The sequence below is a fragment of the Cebus imitator genome, unplaced genomic scaffold (assembly GCF_001604975.1).
Source record: "Cebus imitator isolate Cc_AM_T3 unplaced genomic scaffold, Cebus_imitator-1.0 Scaffold62, whole genome shotgun sequence".
Taxonomy (NCBI): domain Eukaryota; kingdom Metazoa; phylum Chordata; class Mammalia; order Primates; family Cebidae; genus Cebus; species Cebus imitator.
The window spans coordinates 936776-948980 of NW_016107377.1; positions in this window are offsets into that span (position 1 = coordinate 936776).

Genomic DNA, 12205 nt, shown 5'->3' on the forward strand with positions numbered 1-12205 from the left:
TATTTACAATAGGCTACCCAGTCGGCTAATATCTGTTTTAGACAGCATTTTCATGTTTAATCTTATGTACAGTTTAATAATTTAACAGATGATATACTAAATAGGTCAGTGGAAATGTTTTCAGGGTACTTCATAGCTGTTAATTTTTACCACTTGGATTTTTTTTTAAATAGCCAGGAATAGTAATTAGGGTGAAAAATGAAATCTTTGAATGACTTTGTGATTTTTCTGCCTCAAATGAGAAGGATTAGGAAAGTAAAAGATTCCTCAAATCAGTTTTTTTCCCTGAAATAATTTGTTTTGATTCTTTATTTTGTTAATGTGTGTATGTGTCCCCCCTTGCCCCAGTTTTCTTTAAATACTTTTTGTGTGAAAATTGTCACACAATTGCTCCAAAATATTTAAATAGATAAGACAATGGGTATACATTTTGCTGCCAAAAATTCCTTGTATCTCAAAAAAAAAAGCTCTATTTTCTTTCTTAAATGTATGTTAATGTCTTCCAGTGCACAGTGTGAGTATCCAACATTTTAAGCAAATTTAAAATGCAAAAATTCATGATTCACATTAGAGCTTCAAACTCATAATAAAAATTTTGGATGCATTATAGTATGAGTATTGGCACCCACTCCTGAAGTGGAATATTGGAAACCTGAAATATATGACATGTTGACAGTAAAGATCCAGGTAATATTGGCCATGTGGGCTGGCTTGGTGACTCACACCTGTAATCCCAGCACTTTGGGAGGCTGAAGTGGGAGGATTGCTTGAGCCAGGGAGGTGAGGCTGCAGTGAGCCATGATTGTGCCACTGCACTCCAGCCGGGGTGACAGAGCAGACCCCGTCGAAAACAAAGCAAAACAAAACAAAAACCACTTCAAAAAGATCCAAGTAAAAGGAATCAAACGAAGTGTGGGCAGCATAGCAGCTGCGGATTCAGGGGATTGAGTATCTGAGAGGCGATAGAGCACCCTTGTTAAAAACCTGGACTCTGCTGTGAAATCTTGGCTGCACATGGTCAGATTGCATATTCAGACCTGAGTTTTTTCATCTCTAAAATGAGGGAAACAACCTACCTTTCAGTTATTGTGAAGAAGAAAGGAGATAACACACAGGCATTTGGAAAGGTACTGGCACATAAGGACTCAGTAAATTCATTATTATCTGTGTAGGAATTCATCTCTTTATAAGCAGAATAAGCAGATTCTTTCTTTACCTGTTGTGCAGAGCAGTGAACACTGATCATCTGCTTGTTTGGGGGTAGGGTTCGGTTATTTTTCAGGTTATGCTTTTTCCACAAAATAATGCTCTAAAAAGATAATGCAGGTTTTGCAGATACTCTAGCATGGCAGAAGTCAAACTTCAGCATTTGTTTTTGACACATTTTGTTTGTTTTTCCTTAATTTTTATTGTATCTTATCAGTGTAGTTTGTATGTGGGGAAAGGAGAGAGCAGTAGCAAGCATGAGTGTGAGAGGGAGCCTCCTGTTCTATTTATTCCTTTTCCACTTCTCTTCAGATTCTCTTCCCCTTTCCTTGTTCTTTTTTTTTTTTTTTTTTTTTAAGAGACAGGTGTTCTCCATGTTGGTCAGGCTGGTCTCGAACTCCTGACCTCAGGTGATCCACCCTCCTCGGTCTCCCAAAGTGCTGGGATTACAGGCGTGAGCCAGCACACCCGGCCTTCCCTGTTCTTTATGTCAAAAGCATGGACATGTTAATGAGATTGAACCTCTGGTCCATAGATTGGTTGTAGTGTTTTTCTGAAATTTATTTGACTGTGTTACAAATCCCACATTTTGTAGTCTGTAGGGGGTATTGAGAACAGAGAGGTAATGTGAGTAAATCCAGGGAAAGAAAAGCCAGTCTAACAGACCCCTCTAAGCACTAAGCTGCACCTTTGCTGAGTGTCATTCTTTCTGGCTCTGGTCGGTTGTCCCTGGCTTTATATCTTGACATTTTCCCTCCACTCTACATACCATGGAGATGTGGTGTTCCTCTGCATTGCTTCGTGTAGAAAGTATAGATTCAGGCTGTCAACTTTTATTAACCAACTGGGATTCTACACACAGAACCTTATTTAGTTCATCCAAGAATTTAGATCTGGATACTAAAAAGTTCAGTCCTTAATCTGGAGTCAGGAATTTTGAGTAGGGTGGATTTACTTGTTCTGATTGATTCCTACTCATTGGCCCACTGGAAATCCAATCCTGGACCATTTCTGCAATGTGATGGCTTTCAGAATCAAGTTCAGATCCAAGGATAGTGCATGAAACCCTTTCGCTCTTGATCTCCCCATTTTTCTAGCCTCCCGTCTTGTGTTCTTGCCATATATAACCTTCGCTCCAGCCATACGAAACTTGTTTTTTTTTTTGAGATGGAGTTTCGCTCATGTTACCCAGGCTGGAGTGCAATGGCGCGATATCGGCTCACCGCAACCTCCGCCTCCTGGGTTCAGGCAATTCTCCTGCCTCAGCCTCCTGAGTAGCTGGGATTACAGGCACGCACCACCATGCCTAGCTAATTTTTTTTTGTATTTTTAGTAGAGACGGGGTTTCACCGTGTTGACCAGGATGGTCTCGATCTGTTGACCTCGTGATCCACCCGCCTTGGCCTCCCAAAGTGCTGGGATTACAGGCTTGAGCCACCGCGCCCGGCCCATACGAAACTTCTTTAACCCCTCAGATGTATTTCCCCCTGGATGGCTCTTGGTTTTCATTTATGCTGCCCCCTTTCCTGCTTCAGTGCTCTTCTCGATAGAAGTGGAGGGAAAATGTCAAGATGTAAAGCCTGGGACAACTGACGGGAGCCAGAAAGAATGACACTCAGCATAGGTGCAGCTTTGTGCTGGGGGGGGGTGGTGTCTGTTAGACTGGCTTTTCTTTCCCTGGATTTACTCACATCACCTCTTTGTTCTCAATACCCCCTGAAGGACCATATTCTAGAATTACCTCTTCTGAGGGCATTTTCCTGGACCTTGCTCCCTATGATCTAGTAGCCACTCCCCTGTGTCCCTGAACAAACATGACTGTTCTTCCATTGCAAGGTGATGGCAGGGACTGTGTCTTATTTGTATCTCTTTATCCTTAAGAGTAGAGGGCAATCCTGGAATATCATATGTGTACAATGCGTGTTGAATGATGCATGCTGAATTACCATTTGTAACATTTATGAAAGAGTTCATCATCTCTTTGTGGCTGGTGTTTTATAGAAGTGTAAAAAGTCCTTAGGACTTGATGTTTCTTCATCATTATTATTACTATTATTTCCCCCCTTTTTTTGTTTTTGGAGAGACAAGATCTTGCCCTGTTACCCAGGCTGGCGTGCAGTGGGCATCTTAAACTCCTGAGCTCAAAAGATCCTTCCACCTTAGCCTCCTAAGTAGCTTGGGAGTATGCCATCATGCCCAGCTGATTTTTAAATTTTTTGTAGAGACAGAGCCTCACTACGAACAGCCCAGGCTGTTCTCAAACTCCTAGCCTCAAGTGATCCTCCTGCTTATGCCTCCCAAAGTGCTGGGATAGACATGAGCCACTGTGCCCGGCTGTTTCTTCATTAAATAAAGTTGGGAACTTTACTTGGATACTCTTGGAGAGTAAGTGGCCACTTTACTTTTCTCCTCTTGGAGAAAGCTTGAAGTCCAGCAGAACAATAATCCACTTAACCTGGCAGTTGCAGCCCATTTGATTATCAACTTTTTCTTTTGGAAAAAAATTACAAATCTTTAGAGACATTGAGAAAATAGTACAATAAATATATGCTCTTCACCTGAGTTCACCAACTGGTAGCATTTTGCTGCATTTACTTTAACTCTTTGTGTGCATACATAAGCTCATACATGCATATATGCATATGCACACATTTTTTTCCTGAAACATTTGAAAGTAAAGTTGTAGACATCATGATGCGAAATCTCTAAATACTTCAATATACATCTCCTAAGAATAAGCACATTCTACATAATCACAACACTATGATTACACTTAAGAAGCTTAACATTTAGTAATATCTGATAAACATTCCATGTTTAATTTTTCTCACTTGTCTCAAAAATATCTATTTTTGCTCTCTGATATTTCTATTCAAAATTTAGTGAAAGTTCATGTATTGCATTTAGTTATGCCTCTAGTCTAGAATAGCACCTGTATTTTTTTTTTTTTGTCCAGATCAGTTATTCTGTAGAATATCCTATATTCTTTCAGCCTGAATTATCTATTTGGATGTATTTGGAGACCTCATCTCTAAAAAAATACTTTATAAATGTTAGCTGGACGCATGCGGGCACTTGACTGGTCCCAGTTCCTCCTGAGGCTGAGTTGGGAGGATCACTTGAGCCCAGGAGTTGGAGGCTTCAGTGAGCCGTGATTATGCTGCCGTATTCCAATCTGGGTGACAGAGTGAGATCTCAACTCTTAAAAAAAAAAAAAATCCCACATTCTAGATTGATCTTCTTGTTTCCTCAATAGATTAGCAAGAATATTACATAGGAAATGAAGATCTTACATTGAATTAGGAGGCTGAACTGTAGGTTGTTCTAATATAGGGGTTGCTGAGTTGAGACATTTGGTAAGGGGATGACATGCTAGAACTTCCTCTTATACAGCAAAATTACAAACGTCAGTTGTGATCAACATGTAATTTGTGGGGTGGTGCATTGAGGATGTGTTTTGACTATCCTCTTCAATAACACTTTCACCTGAGGGCTTCAGCATCCGTTGATTTCCATGTCATGATTATGACCCAAATATGACTGTAATCAACCGAACTGCTAAACAGAGTTCCAGGCTTTTTATGGTTCTTTTGTCCTTAGAGTTCATCTCCGAAAGAATGTATCAGAGTACTTTTCTGTGGGTTGCATTTTCAGTATGATGTATTATTAGAATTATGTGTTTGTGTTTGTATTTAGTTTTAGGGTTTGCCCATTTTCCCCTTTCTCATATATATATATTTTTTGAAATGAATTCTCACTATGTTGCCCTAGTTAGACTTAAACTCCTGGGCTCAAGCCGTTCTCCTGCCTCAGCCTCCTAAGTAGCTGGGACCATAGGTGTGTTCCACCATGCCCAGCTATATAATTTTTTAAATATGTAAATGTGCAAAATATAAAAGGTGTACTCAGGCCTCAGTCCTGTCCCTACACCTTTACCCTGTCTCCATCCATTCTCTTATAGATTATCATTTTCATTAGTTTCTGGTTTACTCTTCCTATTTTTTTTTTTTTTTGTAAAAATACGTGAGTGCATATAAATTTCCCTTTATTTTTATTTTATTTTATTTTATTTTTTTGAGACGGAGTTTCGCTCTTGTTACCCAGGCTGGAGTGCAATGGCGTGATCTCAGCTCACCGCAACCTCCGTCTCCTGGGTTCAGGCAATTCTCCTGCCTCAGCCTCCTGAGTAGCTGGGATTACAGGCACGCGCCACCATGCCCAGCTGATTTTTTGTATTTTTAGTAGAGACGGGGTTTCACCATGTTGACCAGGATGGTCTCGATCTCTTGACCTCGTGATCCACCCGCCTCGGCCTTCCAAAGTGCTGGGATTACAGGCTTGAGCCACCGCGCCCGGCCAAATTTCCCTTTATTAAGTAGCATAATATGACTTGGAAGTTAGTTCATGGATTTTGCTCATGTTGTTTTGGGGGGAGGTGAATTTTATTGACATGTAACATTAAAATGTTTACAAGTAAGCGAAAGCTTGGTGAATTTTTAGACAATGAATATATCTGAATAACCAGTATTCAGGTTAAAAAATTATCAGAAGCCACCTTCAACTCTCCTGCACCTGAGGGTAGCCATTCTCCTGACTTCTGCACTGTAGATTAGCTGTGCCTGTTTTTGTATTTTAGCTGCATGGAATCATACCACACATGTTCTTTTGTGTCTGGCTTCTTTGCGTCACATAAAGTGTGAGAGATTCATTCCATGGATGCATGCAGTTCTAGTTTATTTATTCCTGTTGCTGTATTGTATTCCAAAATTGGAATAGGCTACAAATACTTAATCTCTTCTGAGTTCTTTCTAGTTTGGACTATAACAAATGTTTTCTCATTCTTTTTTACGGCCTTATGGTACTCCATCCATGGGGTGGGTATAAAAATGTATCCAACCAGTCTTCTCTGGTTGGTCATTTAGGCTTTTTCCCCAGTGTTTTTCTACTACAAATATTATTGCGCAAGGTTTTGAATAAACTTGTGCATTATATGGAGCATGTTTTTAAAAGCTTTATGAGGAATGAGAGTAACAGGACATTTTGGGGGGAAACCTAATCTTTTTTGCAGAGCTGCTAAGTTGGTGGGAAGGAATTACTGAGCTTCTCTTAGGAACAGGTTAGTGCAGTGAAACTGGTTAACTTAACAGTATTTTGGGTTCCTCTCAGAAAGGAGGAGGTGGCTAATGCAAAATAAAGAGAAGGGCTTAAAATCCATCTCCATGACTCCTGAAGCAACAGCAGAGCTCAGAAAACTGAATTGTGTATTGTCTCAACTTATTTTTTTAAATTCAGATATTTATTATACATTCTCTGTGTTCCCCACACACTGTTCTAGCCACTGAGGGCACAGCATTGACGGAAGTAGGCAACAGCCTTGCCCTCATGGAGCTCACATTCTCATGGGAGATAAGATAAATTTAAAAATATGTAGTATGTTAAGTAGAAAACTAAAGCAGAGAAGGGCGATTGGTGTTTGGGTGTGTGTATGGGTGTGTTGTATGTTTGCACGTGTTGGGAATGAGACACAGATTGTAAAACGTGGTCAGGAAGGGAATGGTTTCTTTTCTGGTTCTGAACCCTCTTTTAGCTTACCAAGCCAACTGCAGCAAACATTAAGGATACACATTAAGGATCAGTGAGAAAGGAGTAGGTCTTCCTGTTAGAATCAGAGACAGAGAGGAAGAAAGGCCCTGTGGTGTGGCCAAGAGGTGGCTGAAGGGTGGGAGACCTAATCCTTTGCTCCCAGAAACTGTCCAGTTAAACCATGACCCAAGGCTGCTAACAATGGCATCTGAATGGAAATTTCTAATTGTATAGACCTGAATGGGGCTTATTTTTCTCAACTGAATTATGGTTATATATATGAGATCCCACCTCCTAGATAATGGGGCTGGATAATAATTGCATTGTCTCATGGAGATGTAAAACAAATTATTAGTAAGTGTGGATTTGTGTTAAATGTTGTCTTCACATTTACCACACTGCATTGTAATTTGTTGAATTTTGTCTGAACGTTCCTCATCTATTCAGTGTTACCTTATGCACGCTTAGCTTCCAGTGCTCTCGTACTATGCCTAAAAAGCACACAGTAAAGGAAGTGCTCAGTAGAGACTCATTGAAACAATGGAGGATTTAACCACTGTAAACCAACCTAAAATTATTATTTTTTTTTAACTGTGATTCAGCCACTATTGCTCAGGACCATGTTATTGGAGAGTACTGCTTTTAGAATTTCCAAAATTGGCCGAGTTCGGTGGCTCACACCCATAATCCCAGCACTTTGGGAGGCCAAGGCAGGTGGATGACCTGAGGTCAGGAGTTCAAGACCAGCCTGGCCAACTTGGTGCAATTCCGTCTCTACAAAAATACAAAAATTAGCTGGGCATGATGGCAGATGCCTGTAATCCCAGCTACTGAGAAGGCTGAGGGAGGAGAATCGCTTGATCCCGGGAAGTGGAGGTTGTAGTGAGCCAAGATCAAGCCGCTGCACTCCAGCCTAGGTGACAGAGCAAGACTGTCTCCAAAAAGAGAAAAAAGAAAACAAAGTAAATCTCATCAAAATGTATGCAACATCTCAGTTCACCTCTCTGATTTTGACTTCACTAACCATATGACCTTGGGCAAACTACCCCCACCCCACCTCTTGACTATCTAAAATAAACACTCCAGATGATATCAACTTCACAGAGATAAGAATTTTAAATGAGATAATTTAGATTGAAACCAACATGTGTATGCATATGTACTTGCTAGTGTAGGCAAGAGCCATGGGCTAAATTTACTAACAAGATTGCTTTTTCGTTGTTAACCTGACAGCGTCTCACTGTCGCCCAGGCTGGAGTGCAATGGCACAATTATGGTTCACTGTAGCCTTGATCTCCTGGGTGAGTAGCTGGGACTACAGGTGCCCGCTACCACACTTGGCTAGTATTTTCAAAATTTATTTTTGTAGAGATGGGGTTTTGCTATATTGCCCAGACTGGTCTTGAACTCCTGGCCTCAAGTGATCCTCCTGCCTCCGCCCCCCAAAGTGCTGGGATTTTAGGTGTGAGCCACTTCCCCCCAGCCAGTAACAAGACTTTTAATAGAAACACCTGAAAGTTCTGACAGTTTGATCTGTATAACCAACTGCATGAGCACTGCACAGAAGGGCAATTTAGCATCTCTAATAGATAAAGGGAATTTTGCCTCTAGCAAGCTTGATGTGAATTGGTAATAGAGTATGACTGCTGTTTACTAACAACATTCAGCAAAGATTGATTACCTAACCATGTAATGGAAGTTTAAAAACTCTATTCATAGAAATATCCCAAACTGAATGTCCCAAAGTAAGTGCTGCAGAGACTCACTTGATGTGCTGGTTTGGGAAATGGCAGGCTAGGTAACTAAACAGCTCTCTTCTGGGAATTTCTGGGCCTTGAGTTACTGTGCATTGTGAGTCCCCAGAAAAAGGGGCTTGCTTTGACAGATCTTTGGTAACAGATGGAACAAAGCTGCTGGTGGTTTGTGTGTTTCTAGGCTCATTCTACTGCACCTGGACCACTCTTAGTGTGGTCACCACCCTTTGTCAAGTGTAGACAACTGGGTCAGTATTCAGAGAGAGCAGCCAGGATGTGGGGTGAAGTTGTGAAGATACCATGGGAGGAGCACACATAGAAGGGGCCTGACAGGGAATAGGTGGCTGGGGAGGGTTGAGAGAGAACCAGTGGGAAAAAGTGACTGGGCCAGCTTGGCCGACATGGTGAAACCCAGTCTCTAAGAAAAATAGAAAAATTAGCCAGGCGTGGTGGCTTGCACTTCTATTCCCAGCTACTTGGGAGGCTGAGACACGAGAATCATTTGAACCTGGAAGGCAGAGGTTGCAGCGACCCAAGATTGTGCCACTGCTCTCCAGCCTGGGCAACAGAGTGAGACTCTGTCAGAAAAAAAAAAGTGACTGGGTAACGTTTTGGACCCAACTAATGTAGATTTTCTTTGCTGATGGCTGTATTTTCCCTGTTGCTCTGTGGTCTTGGAGGTTATAGTTCCCCAGTTGTGGGAAGCATCAGATGGTTTTGACAAGTATTCCTTAAATTCCTATCCAATCCCAAGTTGTGAATTTGTGATTATTTCCTTTTGTTTGGCAATCTTTACTCCCTCCGTTTTTATTTGTTCAGCATTGTGCTAGTTCTTTTGTATAATTAGAAAAAAACAATATGTGGTTATGTGAATTTATTAGTTGAATGACAAGACTGACACAAGACAGCAAACTAAGTCAACATGTAAACACATTTAAAGTTGTGGTAGCCTATAGTAGACTAGCACAGAAACTGGAGAAAGTGGAAGACTGACATGGCACTGAAAGCTTCACCAAGAAGTATGAAGGATTAACAGGATTTGCACGGCAGAAAGAGCAGATCCATTGCTGCAGCAGCAGCTCAGGGATGAAGGCAAGAGACAGAGAAGGCTTTTGAGCAGGAACAGTGTGGATAAATCTGTTATTAAGAAAGATCAAGAAAGATCCATCTGGCAGCTTTGTGCAGGTGATAAAGATGTGAGAGCTATTTCCTTAAGAGTAAGCATTTAAGCTTACTCTTCAATGTGGGTGCTTGAAGTCTTTCAGAGAGAGGTTGTGGCTACAACATGGATGAGTGAGGTATAAAAGCTTAGTGGTTAGGAGCACAGACACACCTGGTTCATATCGCAGTGCTCTCACTTAACCTTGGTGAAGATACTTGGAGAAACTGAAGCCTAGAAGTTGTTTGTAAATTGCGTAGTGTTACTTGCCTGTTAAGATAATTATGAGGATTAAATGAGATAAGGAATTATGTAATTAAGTGCTCAATAAATGTTGCTTACATTTATTATGTGGCCAGAGTTCCCTAGAGCAGTGATTATACAAGTGTGGTCCTTAGTCCAGCACCATTTGTCACCATTGAGCTTGTTACAAGTACAAATTCATGGGCCCCACTCAGACCAGCTGCATCAGTCCCTACTATAGTGGGACCTAGGAAGCAGACTTCTTAAAAGCACTCTGAGAGATGGGTATGTAGTGTTAGAGAATGACTGCCATAGAGGAATCCTTCGGTTGGGAGTCAAAGCTAAGAAAGGGAGAGTGTTTAAAGGAGGGACTAAGCAACTTTACTTTGCGGTACTTTGCAGTACAGAAAAAAGGAGGTAGTGAATTCTTGGTGGCACCTAACTAAAAGCTTTACATGAAATTTTCAATAAATACTTGTTTGTTTGTTTTTTTAATTTAAAAAAGTCAAAGTTACCGCAAATTAAATAAATACTTGTTTTTTATATTATTGAAGACAACTGGTTTAGTAATATGTTGGGGATGAAAGGAAGATTTCAGGGCACTGGGAACATACTGTTCAGCTCAAATGATTAAAAAAAAAAAAAAAAGGACGACAGGACTGAATTAGAAATTTTGTATTAGATGAAGTTTAAGTTTTAGGTTTAACAAGTATTTACAGATTGTCCCCCTACTGTGACTGGCAGTGTGCTATATTCTGGAAACAGAAAATGAGGTGTTACTCTTGCTTTCAGAGACTTCGCAGAGTTACACTTTTTTAATAATTTGAAGCTGTTTTTTTTCCTTAGAATCCTTCCTAGCTACTTAGAGAATAAACACAGTATGTGATCTATTCTCTGACCATGCCAGATGTTAAGCATAGGGCTGTCTCCCAGTCAATGCAGGGCTCATTTGAAACTGATTTCTGAAAGTATTCTGAATATTGGTCCCTTTTGCTTATTATTTTATGGCTTGGGATACACCTTAGAGATGATTTGAAAATCTTTGAAAGACTCACTCATTACATGAACTATTTAATGTTGGCCACGTGGGGTTTTTGACATTATGCTAACCCACCCCCACCTCTGTCATTTCCAGTATAAAGCACCAAACGCACTAGCTTGAAATACAATAACTTCTAAGCTTTGTCATTATTCCATTCAGTCATTATTTCCTGCCCAATATGTATCGGATATTGCTTTAATAGTGATGAAATATAATGTCAACCAAGTGTCTTGTCAAAGAGCCGCAATCCACATCCCAAGGCCAGATATATTGAGTGTGGAGAGGGCACTGGGGCCCGGTCCCGAGGTTAGCCAAGTGGTTAGATGCATCACCCCATACACCCACAGAGTTTAGATTTGTAAATGTTCACCCCTGTAACACATCCCCCTTTCATAATCATGAAGGGAAATTGAGGGAGTTAGAGTGTGGTCAAGAAACTAGTTTTAAAATCTCACCGGTTCATGAAAATAGATGGCATAGCACTGAAGTTTGCAAGTAGAATATAGGAATTATATCTTGATGTGTTTGTGACCTTCTAGTTTTATATCATAGAGCGACTTCAGGAAAATGAAAGTGGAGATCACGTTCCAAAGAAGACAAGATTGGCTGGTTAATCTGAACACTAATTTGTTTTTGTTGTTGTTTTTTTTTTTTTTTAAATGTTTTTTAAAAAAGATGGGGTTTCACCATGATGGTCAGGCTGGTCTTGAACTCCTGACCTCAGGTGATCCACCCACCTCAGCCTTCCAAAGTGCTAGGATTACAGGCGTGAACCACTGCGCCCAGCCCCACTAATTTGTTAAGAGCATGTTTTAATTGACCTTGGACCATACTTTCTCCTCATTGCTTTGGAATTTGGGGCTAGGCTTGGATAGTGAGCACTGCAAATATTCTTAGGTTACCCCTTTTTCTTTCCAAATCCCTTCAGGGTAAGTGATTGTAGCCTCAGTCTACCGCTTTGAAATGTTGCCAAGACAAGACTGCGACTTCAGTGCTTCCAGCAGACAGAGAGTCGGTGGTTTTTTTCTCTGTGTAGAACCATGAACTCATTCTGAGAAGGTGAACTTAAAGAGAGCAGAAGCCTTTTAAAAAAGGTTTTAACTGGCCGGGCGCGGTGGCTCAAGCCTGTAATCCCAGCACTGTGGGAGGCCGAGGCGGGTGGATCACGAGGTCAAGAGATCGAGACCATCCTGGTCAACATGGTGAAACCCCGTCTCT